Below are 12,102 nucleotides of genomic sequence, written 5' to 3' on the forward strand. Positions count from 1 at the left end.
GTCTCCATGAGCATTCTGCAATTTGGATTCTTTGATAATGGAGTCACTCTGTGAATGATTCAACCTTCATATGTGTCTGACTGTTGTGCACCATCAACAGTAAAATATGAGACTTGATAGTCTTTCCTAGGGAAGATGAAACCTTTCGATCCCCAATATGGTTGCCAAAATGTTATCACTCTATAATTTTCCTAGGATGAGGAAGAAAACTAGAAAGGTAACCACAAACCACTTTTAAAGCTGGGATTGAGCCCTTACAACTTTAGAGAGGTCTCTCTATATATGATTTAATTTCTGCTTTCAAGATTTTAGGCTAGATATCAAAGTTCGAGATGGGTTTTTCATAATTTTGGTTGAAAGATGATGGAGAAGTCTATTAGGCACGGAGTCATAAAATTTTGGGTAATCAATATCAAATTGACAAAGTAGTTGTAACAGGGTAGAGTAGCCAAACTCTTGGATCTTCAGATATTTATGGTGTGGCTGAGCTGAAAAAGTAGATGATCAATTAAATATAAAGCATATTTAAATGAATTTTATATTTAATCTGATCTAGGTGCATATTGGTGGCCACCTGCCTATTCCACTTGGACCCCCACCATTGTTTCTTTCAGTTTTTCAGTTTCCTTAATGGTAGCATAATTTACTATTTTTGGCAGTTTTTTTCGGGTCCTGAACTTCCGGAGCCATTTTGAGGTCCTAAACGACGTTTTTTGGGAAAATCACCGACGCCAAATAGTAGGATATAACTTGGTTTTCATTGTTAGTGGTTGTAGTCCTCGAATATATATTTATAACGAGGTATCATATGCGTCAAACGAAGATCGTATGCCAAGTTTATGACCCCAAGAATTTGATGTACCGATTTACCCCAACGGGGCCAATAGTTTGGCATTTCATCTCCTAGGTTTAGGTTTTTGGATGTTTGGGGTTTTCCATTGCTTCTCAATAATAAATATACCCTCAAGCCTCATTGTAACATAGTTTGTAGCTGCCACATCTCTTCTTAGAGATAAGCTACCATCGCCTAAGCTAGTCTTATTTCCATTTTGTTTGTAAGCATATTTCAATATTTGATATTAACGAAATGAAGTGTTATTTCTACTGCATCTCTGTATTTATGGTTATATCTGTAATTTGTTGGGTTCTTGTTTAAATTTAGATCATACTCCCATGAGGAAAACATTAAGACTATTTAAAACAATCCAGAGCTAAGTACACTTAAGTAAATTCAACTCTTAATCGTCTAGCAACAGTCAAGAGTGAAATTCATATGGAAACTGAGAAGAAAGAACAATTTAACATGAGAGAACACATCACCTTTTTTTTAACACAAGAATCCTTGAACAAAACTGCCTTTGTATTTCTGAAAATTGATTACTTTGAGTACAATCCACAACCTACATCAAGGTAGAGCTCTTTTCTTCATACATAATCCAATCCTTTCTAATTCTTATTACAAAATATTTACATACTTCCTATTGAACTAAATTCGGATTCCAAAACGGAATTGATTACAAAATAATGTCTAACAAAGATATAGATATTTCTGAAACATAACTAAATAATAGGAATTCTGGACAAATTATGTTGTTTTGTTGAATCTTTGAAGAAAATTTGTTGTTCACTGTGGCTATATTTCTAGAAAAAATATAAACAATAAACTAAAGATAAAAAAAATCAATGGAAAAGTGTAGGAAATTTGGAACTACTTTAAAAACTTCAGCCTTCAAATCTGGAAATTGGTTCATTTATGTTGGCCCTCTGCCTTGGAATTTGGAATGGTTGAAGTTGTTTTCACAAAACTTGTTAGTTGGCCTTTTAAACTTCATTAACTCTCTGTATTGTCTTATCGAAGAAATTCCACATCATTGCTTCACAGTGGTGCTATGTTTTGATACTCCTCAGTCCCTTGGCACTTAGCTCCTTTGGCATTTTCTTTCTCATATGACCGAGCCAGTGACCATCAAATTAATGCCATATCAGAGCCCCCTTTGTATCGTAACTTCTGTGAAGTTCCGATTTCATCTTGGCTCCTTTTACTTAGCCCTCCCCGCATTTCTCATCATAGGACCGAGAGCTGTGACTTGTCGCTTAGCCTTAAGGTGCTAAGCCTTTAGACTCTTGTCAGGGGCCATTCTTCCTTTGTTAACTACTTTGCGCCCTTGGTTCTTTGAACTCTCATGACCATGTGCCAACCCAATATCGAAAGCCCCCTTTATCAAAACTTTTCCAAACTCCAACTGTTCTAAAGTGCCTATGTCTTCAACCTCCAATATGACAACCTTCGATATGTCGTCATCAATCCACATGGAAAATCCTTAGAGGTGACACATGTCACCTGGTTCTGGCCCATTAGACTACTCAATAAGGTTAAATATGCCTGCCACGTGTCCTGTTGTACTGCCATGTCATGCTGACGTCAAATGCAACTGTAGCTTATCGGAACCAATCATATGTTGCAATGTGTCTTATTAGAGCTAATCATATGCTGCCATTATAGCTTATTAGAACCAATCATATGCTACCATGGGTCCTACCAGAGGAGAGAGAAGAGGGCCCATCAACCTTTGCTTTTGCAACAAAATCCTTCATTAATATTTATCGACATTCTTTGGCGTTTTTTAATACTATCGACACTTTATCAAATTATATCACAACTTTTTAAATGTTCCTCACTTTAAGAAGTTCTGATACTCTGATACGTCAATGTTATGATGTGCCGATGCTCCAATGTGCCGATATGTTGGACCTCCGACATTCCCATCTCCGATATGTCGATATTCCTTCCTTCCTAAGGCTTCAAATCTTTGAACTTCAACAAACCATATATTTTGATCTAGGATCCCACTTTTGGACTTCCACATATCGTTGGAAATATTGTTCAAATCACTTTCCAATGGAGAGAGTCTGATGTAGGCTTTGAGTCCTTCTAATGCTTGGAAGATGACTACAAACTTCTCTTCTCATTTACTCTTTGGACAACTAAAATCACACCCACCATGATGATCCTCTACATGATGCCTGCAACTATTATAGGAATCCTTGTGAGCCATGCATTTGCTGCAACACACATGCTTTCCAGTTTGGTCGACATCAATGCCAACATTCATGTACAATAATAGCACAACCACCATCAGTTGTCCAACTCTCACTCATGACAAGACACTCATAACACCTCAATGATGACCCATTAGGGACATTACAATTTAAATCAAGACTAGTTGACCTCTTTTGACACACATATTTTTGTTGAAATATGGCAATAAGAATATTCCAATTTAATTTGTCCTTGAATTAAATTGTGAATTAAAATCTAATTTAGTCTTAACAACTACTTGGAATTAATTAATTAATTTATTTTAAATTAATTAGTTGGAGAAATTCAAGTTAGAAGTCTTTCTGAAGTCATGCAAGAGTTATCCCTTAAATTAAGGAGATAAGATTGAGTTATATTTGAGTTGTAATTAGTAACTCGGTTTACTGAGTTAAGTCCAGTTAAATTAGTTCCAAACTGTTTGAGGAACTAATAGTGAGTTAACAGTCAGTTGATGCATTAATGCACTCAACTAGTGCTACTCCAGTTAACTGAAGATTCCCTCATTAGAAAATCATGCATGTCTATTATGAGAAAGACCTAGTTGAGATTAATGTTCAAGGACAGTGTACTATCATTTTCATGTGTTTTCTCATGGAGAAAACTCATGCATGCAGTCAAGGTTTCATCCTTGAGGATTGCGCAGTTTTGAAGGCTTGATTTTCCACTTGGTAGTAGGAAAATCATCCACAAGGAACATCGCGAGGAAATAAGAGCTTGGAGGGCAGAGAGGAAGGCTGGAGAGAAGCCAAGATTGCTTGTGAGCATTTGTGAGGATTGTACTGAGAGCTAGCTAGCTGTGAGAGTTAAGGATTTGTATAATTCGTATGTATTTCCACCATGTATGATAATACAATAGTGTGGGGTTTTTATCTGAGGACTTTCCCCAAAGTATTTTCATGTGTATTGTGCCATTGATTCTTCTTCTTCTGGTTATATTTTTCAGATCGATCTTTAAGCTTCCACAAATTGATAGTAGAAGTAGGTTATAATATTTTGCTTTGATTTATATTGCATTATCGGGTTAACCTATCACAAATTTTCTACATGGTATCAGAGCTGTGAATAGTATACTGAGAAGAGAATTCGAAGTTTGAATTTCGGGGTTGTAGGTGAAAATCGAATTCATATCATACTTCAAGGTTGACCAATGGCGTTCTATGGCTTGAGACTCGAGTATGCCTTGGAAGGTAGCTCGAATTAAATAGCATGGAAAGATAGAATGGAGGTTGTATTAGAAGACAATGGCTTGAAGGAATTCATTGATCAAGAAATCCCAAAGCTAGCTTCAACTAATGCACAAGAGTTGGCTGAGTGGAAGAAGTGTGTGGCGAAGGTGAGACGGATCATCCTTGAGGGAGTTTGAGATCATATTTTCTCGAGTCTCCGTGGGAAGGATACTCCATTTTTATTGTGGAAGACATTGAAGGACCTCTACCAAAACAATAATGACCAGAGGAAATTTGCGCTCAAGGATAAGATTCGAAGAATCAAGATGGAGAAGGGTGATACTATTTCCACATATTTGAACAAGCTCACCACCTACAGAGATGAGCTTGGAAATGTGGGAATAACTACTGCCGATGATGATATGGTGAACCTCACTCTCCTTGGCCTTCTAAAGAGTTGGAATAGCTACCAGGACTCTGTGAATGGATGGGAGAAATTGTCGGATTGGGAACAACTGGGTCGGATCTTATGTAGGAGGAGATCAGGAGGAGCACATGAGATGGTTCTTCATCCAAGAATGATGATGAAGAAAATCTGGCCTTAGCAAGTAAGGCAAGGAAAGGGAAGGGGAAGGCTTCCCATTTCAAATCGAATTCTTCTCATGGAGGGAAGAAGAGTGACATGTCTAAAGTAAGATGCTTTAATTGGCACAAGATGGGACATTATGCGACTAATTTCCCAATGAAGAAGTCCAAGAAGGGATCCTCAGAAGGATCGGAAGGTGAGGCATTAGTGTCTCAGTTCAAAATGGACTTTACCCTCATCACATGCATGGTGTCATCGATGATGGGTTGTGTCTAGTACCTTGATAGTGGAGTCTCATTCCACATGACCGTGATAAAAATTTATTCAGTTCCTTGGAGGAGAAAGACCTCAAGATGCACATAGATATGGGTGACGACGGAAGGTATAATTTTTCAGGAGTGGGCACCATTTATTTTCAGAGGGAGCAGGGAGCTCCTCTCACCTTGACAGGTGTGATGTATGTGCCTGGACTAAAGAAGAACTTGGTATCGGTCGTGATGTTGGAGGAAAAAGGCTACGATGTTTTCTTCATTAAAGGAAATGCGTTCCTAAGACACATAGCCATAGGTTAGACCAAGAGGATAGGGATTCAAGTGAATAATCTCTATAAACTAGAGGTATATGATTGTGCAACAATGAGTACGAAAGAAGAATTGGTGCAAAGCCAAGACATTATCGAGTTTTGGCACAGGCGGTTGGGCCATTTGCATCATGGGGCTTTGAAGATAATGCAACAGATATCTACAAGACTTCCCAAAGGTAAACTTGAGCAAGTTGACACATGCAAAGGTTGTGCCTTGGGAAAGTACACCAAGTCTTCCTTTCATTATCGAGACAGTCGAGTAGAGGCTATCTTAAGCGAGTTCATATTGATTTGTGTGGACCATTCTCGACGGCATCCACAACGAAGCAAAGGTATTATGTGATTTTCATTGATGACTATTCTCGTAAATGCTGGATTTATTTCATGTAGAAGAAGGACCAAACCTTCACAAAGTTTTGTGAGTTCAAAGCTTTGGTTGAGAAAGACTTAGGGAAGAAGATCAAGGCCTTGAGAAGCAACAACGATGGAGAATATGTCTCTCAAGAGTTTAAGGACTTCAATGCAGCGGAAGGAATTAAATGAGATTTGACGACACCTCATAACCCACAGTAGAATGGGGTGGCCGAGAGGAAGAACAGAACTATTGTAGGTGTAGCACGAGAAATGTTGCATGACCAAGGCCTACCACTTCACTTGTGGGCTGAAGCATGTAACACAATGGTCTATTTGTAGAATAGAAGCCCGCATCGCATACTTGGGATGGAGACACCAGAGGAAGCTTTCTCCGGTAAGAGACTAGATGTGGGTCACTTCAGGATCTTTGGCTCATCGGTATATTTCCATGTGACAAAGGATTCACAATAGAAGTTTGAACCGACAACAGAGTTGGGGATATTTGTGGGGTACACTAATACACCTCACAACTATCTGGTGTACTTTCCTACCAGTTGGAGGATAGTGGTTCGTAGAGATCTCAAGTTTGATGAGTAGAAGGCTATGTGAGTTTCCCTTGAGAGGGAGCTCCAACTACAGGTTGTGGAGGAACTGTTGGTTCCTAAGGAGGAGGAGCCTCAGACTGATGCAGAGCAGCCACATTCAGAGGTTCCAAGAGTGGAGACATCCACTCAAGCAGAGTCTTCCAAAGATGGAATAAATCGCACAAGAGAAGCTGATAGATTGTTGGAGGATGCAAGAGAGAATGTGGGAGCACCATATTCTTAGAATAGACAGAGGAGGTCACCTGAGAGGTACACTGGATACATGGCCCTTGCTGGGAAATGTGTTGAGACCAAGCCATCTTCGTTTGAGGAAGCAATGCAACAGCCGATTTGGGTTGATGCTATGGTGGAGGAGTATGACTCCATTGTTTTTAACAGTGTTCGAGATGTGGTTCCGAGACTGGAGAACAAGTCAGTTCTGAGTTCCCGTTGGCTTTACAAGGTAAAGCAAGCTGCTAATGGTAGTGTGGAAGAATAAGGCAAGATTTGTTTCCCGTGGCTTTTCACGGGTCAAGGGGACTGACTATGATGAGACTTTTGCTCCTGTCACAAGGTACTCATCTATTAGATCTATGTTGGCACTATCAGCATAGATGGGTTGGAATATCCATCAGATGGATGTGAAGACTGCATTCCTCAATGGCCAGATTGAGGAAGAGGTGTACATAGAGTAGCCGGAAGGTTTTGAGACCTTCGATCGTGAGTCGCATGTGTGCCGACTCAAGAGAGTGTTGTACGGGTTGAAGCAAGCGCCTTGTGCTTGGTACACCAGGATAGACAACTACTTCACTGGATTAGGCTTTACAAAAAGTGAAGCGGATGAGAACCCGTACCACATCGTGGTGAAAGGTAAGTTGTTGATCATCGTACTTTATGTTGATGATCTCATATTTACTGGTGATGATCAGTTAATTGTGTCTTGTAAGGAGGACCTTGCAAGAGAATTCGAGATGAAAGACATGGGTTTCATGCATTACTTCCTTGGCATGGAAGTGTGGTAGAAGGATGAGGAGTTGTTTGTGTCTCAAGGCAAGTATGCCAACAAGATACTCAGGAGATTCCACATGGAGAAGTGCAAGCCCATGCAGACTCCTCTAGTAGGTAACTGGAGGAAGGAGGTTGCTACTTCAAGAGAAGTGGTAGAGGGTACTCTATACAGGTAGCTTGTGTGTTCATTGATGTACTTAATGAACACACGACTAGATTTGTGCTATGCGGTGAACCAACTGAGTCAAGCAATGGTTCAACCTACCAAAACGTTTTGGAAGGTGACAAGGCATGTATTGAGATACCTCAGAGGCACATATTAGTATGGATTATGGTACATACAGATAGAGGGAGTGAAGCTACAGGGCTTCACTGATGCAGATTGGGCAGGGAGTCCATCAGATAGGAAGAGCACATCATGAGAGATTTTCAACCTTAGGTCAGCGACAGTTTCTTGGTACAACAGGAAACAGAGGTCAGTTGCACTTAGCTCGGTAGAGGCAGAATACATGGCTGCAAGTCAGGCAGCATGTGACGCCATCTGGATGTGGAAAATCCTAGTTGGTTTGTTTGATCAGAGGATGGATCCAACTGTGATCTGTTGTGATAATCAGAGTTGTATCAAACTCTTCGAGAATCCAGTATTTCATGATAGGTCCAAGCACATCGACATCTGGTATCATCATCTCAGAGACTATGTAACGAGGAGGATCATGTTGCTGTAGTATATTTCGACAGAGGAGCAAGATGCTGACATTTTGACAAACGCATTGTGAAAGTGTAAATTCGAGTTCCATAGAGACATGATCGGGGTGGCAGATAATCCCTTTCTTGTTGAGAGGGAGTGTTGAAATATGGAAACAAGAATATTCCAATTTTATTTTTCCTTGAATTAAATTGTGAACTAAAATCGAATTTAGTCTTAAGGAAATAATTAATTAATTAATTTTAAATTAATTAGTTGAAGAAATTCAAGTTAGAAGTCTTTCTGAAGTCATGCAAGAGTTATCCCTTAAATTAAGGAGATAAGATTGAGTTATATTTGAGTTGTAATTAGTTAACTTAGTTTACTGAGTTAAGTCCAGTTAAATTAGTTCCAAACTGTTTGAGGAACTAATAGTGAGTTAACATTCAATTGATGCATTAATGCACTCAACTAGTGCTACTCCAGTTCACTGGAAATTCCCTCATCAGAAACTCATGCATGTCTATTCTGAGAAAGACCCAGTTGAGATTAATGTTCAAGGACATTGTACTATCATTTGCATGTGTTTTCTCATTGAGAAAACTCATGCATGCAGTCAAGGACTCATCCTTGAGGGTTGCACAATTTTGAAGGCTTGATTTTCCACTTGGTAATAGGAAAATCATCCACAAGTAATGGCACAAGGAAATAGGAGCTTGGAGGGCAGAGAGGAATGCTGGAGAGAAGCCAAGATTGCTTTTGAGCATCTGTGAGGATTGTACTGAGAGATGGCTAGCTGTGAGAGCTAAGGCTTTGTATAATTCTTATGCATTTCCACCATGTATGATAATACAATAGTGTGGGGTTTTTATCTGAGGACTTTCCCCAAAGTGTTTTCATGTGTATTGCGCCATTGATTCTTCTTCTTTTAGTTATATTGTTCAACTCGATCTTTAAGCTTATAGAAGTAGGTTATAGTATTATGCTTTGATTTATATTGCATTATCGGGTTAACCTATCATAGATTTTCTACAATTTTCAATGACTTGACCAATTTGAGACCTTTGTATAAAGACAATTTAGACTATAATACCTGGTGAATTTATAGGCTAAAATTTACCGGCATATTATCAAAATAAATAAGTGGATAAACATACTTTGATTACCTATATTATAGGATCCTAAAAACCACCACTATATATGTATAGTTGGCTTTTAATCACTGCCATACTTCTCTATATACATATATACTTGGCCTTTAACCATAACCACAAGTCATTTCTATATATAGTCGATCTTCAAACATGTTAAATTCTTCCACCAGATTTCGATCGCTATGCGTGACTAACCATTTCACTGTTGTAGCCAGACATCTTCCAGAATAAGATTCAACCAAAATTGGACTTTCGTTAAGGTTTTAGTTCTAACCGCAAACCATGAAAATGTCTGTGAAAACTATGCACAAAACTAACCTCGTCTTTTTATGATTAAGCTCAATATCCGGGATGAAACCCACATTACAAATGAACTAAAATAATGTTTCTCAGAAAAATATTACAAGAAACAATTCTTTTCTTGAGAAACCAATTTTATGGATTGAGAAATGAAAACGGCCATACAAAACAATGTTTTCCATAACGTTCCATTTTCTTTATGTTTTCTTCTAGAAATGAAGGTTCCCCTTCTATTTCTGGTAACATAGTTTGTCCCTTGAAGGAATTCAGTTAGTTGGTTTTGGCATATTTTATGGATTGAAATGGTGTTATTTATAATACTTTCTAAGATGGTGCATTTGGTAAAACAATGAGCCTCTTTTATGTAACAATCATGAAAACTTTTATAAGAACTACATGGCTATGGCTTGTGTAAATTGTTAAAGCTAAAAAACTTAACTTTTCTCTTCCTCTATTGTAGTCTATGGCCTCGATAACAAGTTGGTTCTTAGTTCACTGATGTTATGTTCTGTTAGTAGAGATGGACGTTTAATTATAATTTTGTTGGTCTCTATTATACTATGTTTAGCTAATATCACCACGATTGTGAAATAATTTGATATATTAGAGCAACTATGACAATCCTTATAGCCAATCCCTCTTGTAAATATTATTATGAATTGTAATTCATGTAAATAATGTGGAAATGGAAACACATTGACTGGTTGAGAAAGTAGACATAGATTCAGAGGTTTGAGGAGGAGGAGTTTCTTGTAAACACAAGCCTTGCATATATTTCATCACCTAAGTCCCTGCTGGTTTAATGGCATTGTTGTGCAAACATTGAATGGAGGAAATGGGCCTTCTGAGTGGACGATTAGTTTGCAAACATTCTCTCGTAATTTTTTTTGACAAAGTCAACATGCAAGAGAAGAAGGGGAAGAAAAGTCTAGTTGGATTTCTTTTGGGTAGGGTATTCATTCATGTGGATTCCAGAATGACACGTGAAAGGAGAAAGGGAACTGATATAGGAGTGTAGTTTGCTCGGTAGATTCAATTTCTCTCTAAATCAGTGTTTTGTGCTCACAAGATGGATTCCCTATGTTTTTGTTGAGGCAAGTTTTGTGCCTAAGTGTTATGTTACTGAGGCCTATGTGTGTGTTTGTGAATTTTGTTCTAGAGAGAGTTTAGTGGAGTGGCATACTCTAGTGCTAGCTAGGTTGATAATCACTTGTGTAATGGCTTTCCTTGAGGTTGATAAACCATGGAGAAATTTGTTGGGTTGATTAAATACTAGTCATGTTGAGACACTTAGGTACTAGTGGTGATTGATAAACACCAAGTGTAACCTTGGGGCTGATATCACTGGTGTTAGAAACCACTAAAAAACAAATTGGATGGGTGTGCTCTTGTTCCTATAGTAGCTAATGTAGTTTATAAACCTCCTGTAATATCCCTCCCCTTAATAATAAATAATAAATAATAAAAATAATAAATAATAATATAATAATAAATAATAAATAATGCAAAAATAATAATTAATAATAATAGATAAATCACTTAATAATAAATAATAAAAATAATAAAGATAATAAATCATAAATGTTAAATAATAAATGATATTAAAAATATATACAAGAAAATAAATAAAAATAGTAAAAATAAAAATAGTAATAACCATACTAAAACTCTAAATAAGAATAAATAGAAATAAAACAAGAAAACTATCAAAAAGAAGGAAATAAAACAAGAAAGTTAAAAATCAAAAGAAAAGTAAAGAAATAAAACAAGAAAGCTAAAAATCAAAAGAAAGTTGCATGTAGACACATGGAGTGTGTGCATGTGGTTCCCCTTCCAATGTTGTTCTATTTAATAGATGGTGAGGAAGATGAGAGGCATTCCTGCATTCCATCACTCCGAGATTCTATCTTTCATTCTCTTGGGAGAATGGTGTTCTAAGACTTAGGAGTCACTGGCAGTAATACGTTGATTGAGGGCTCGGGGTGGCCAGTTGTAGCAAATACTTGCGTAATTGAGCCTACGGTTGGGTGGAGAGTCGTCCCCAAAATCTTGTTGCGGTAAGCCTACTTCTACCATAGGTAAGCACAGGTAAGCACTATTCATAGTTTGAATTTAATTAATTAATTACATGTTTATTTGGCTAGGTAAGGGCCACTCTGATTTAAGTTAATGTTAATAAGTTAATTAGATATTTATTTTGGGTTGTTACATGTGGTATCAGAGCAGGGCTCAACCCTTAGGGCCTATGGACATCAATTTTTTTTTATTTTTTTTAGGATATTTAACTTGTTTTTGAAGTTACAGGATGCTTACTTTCCTACGAGTAATTTCCACAACAACTGAACTTTGGAATCGTGGTTTCTAGATTCCCGCAATTTTGATTTGTTTTCATTAATTTATTAGCCATTTTTGACAATTGTTTGCAGGCTCTACAACAACATAAACCGAGTGGTGTGTGTTTTATGATAGGCATCAGATAAAGCTCATTCATCATAAATTTATTTATATTGTGGTTCTGAAAGATAATTTGTTTCTGCGATCATTTTTGTCCGAATTTTTTATTTTTTTATTTTTTATTTTTC

This window comes from Pinus tabuliformis, chromosome 3_2 (assembly GCF_031772625.1).
Source record: "Pinus tabuliformis cultivar Carrire ecotype Pingquan chromosome 3_2, CPIR1, whole genome shotgun sequence".
NCBI lineage: Eukaryota > Viridiplantae > Streptophyta > Pinopsida > Pinales > Pinaceae > Pinus > Pinus tabuliformis.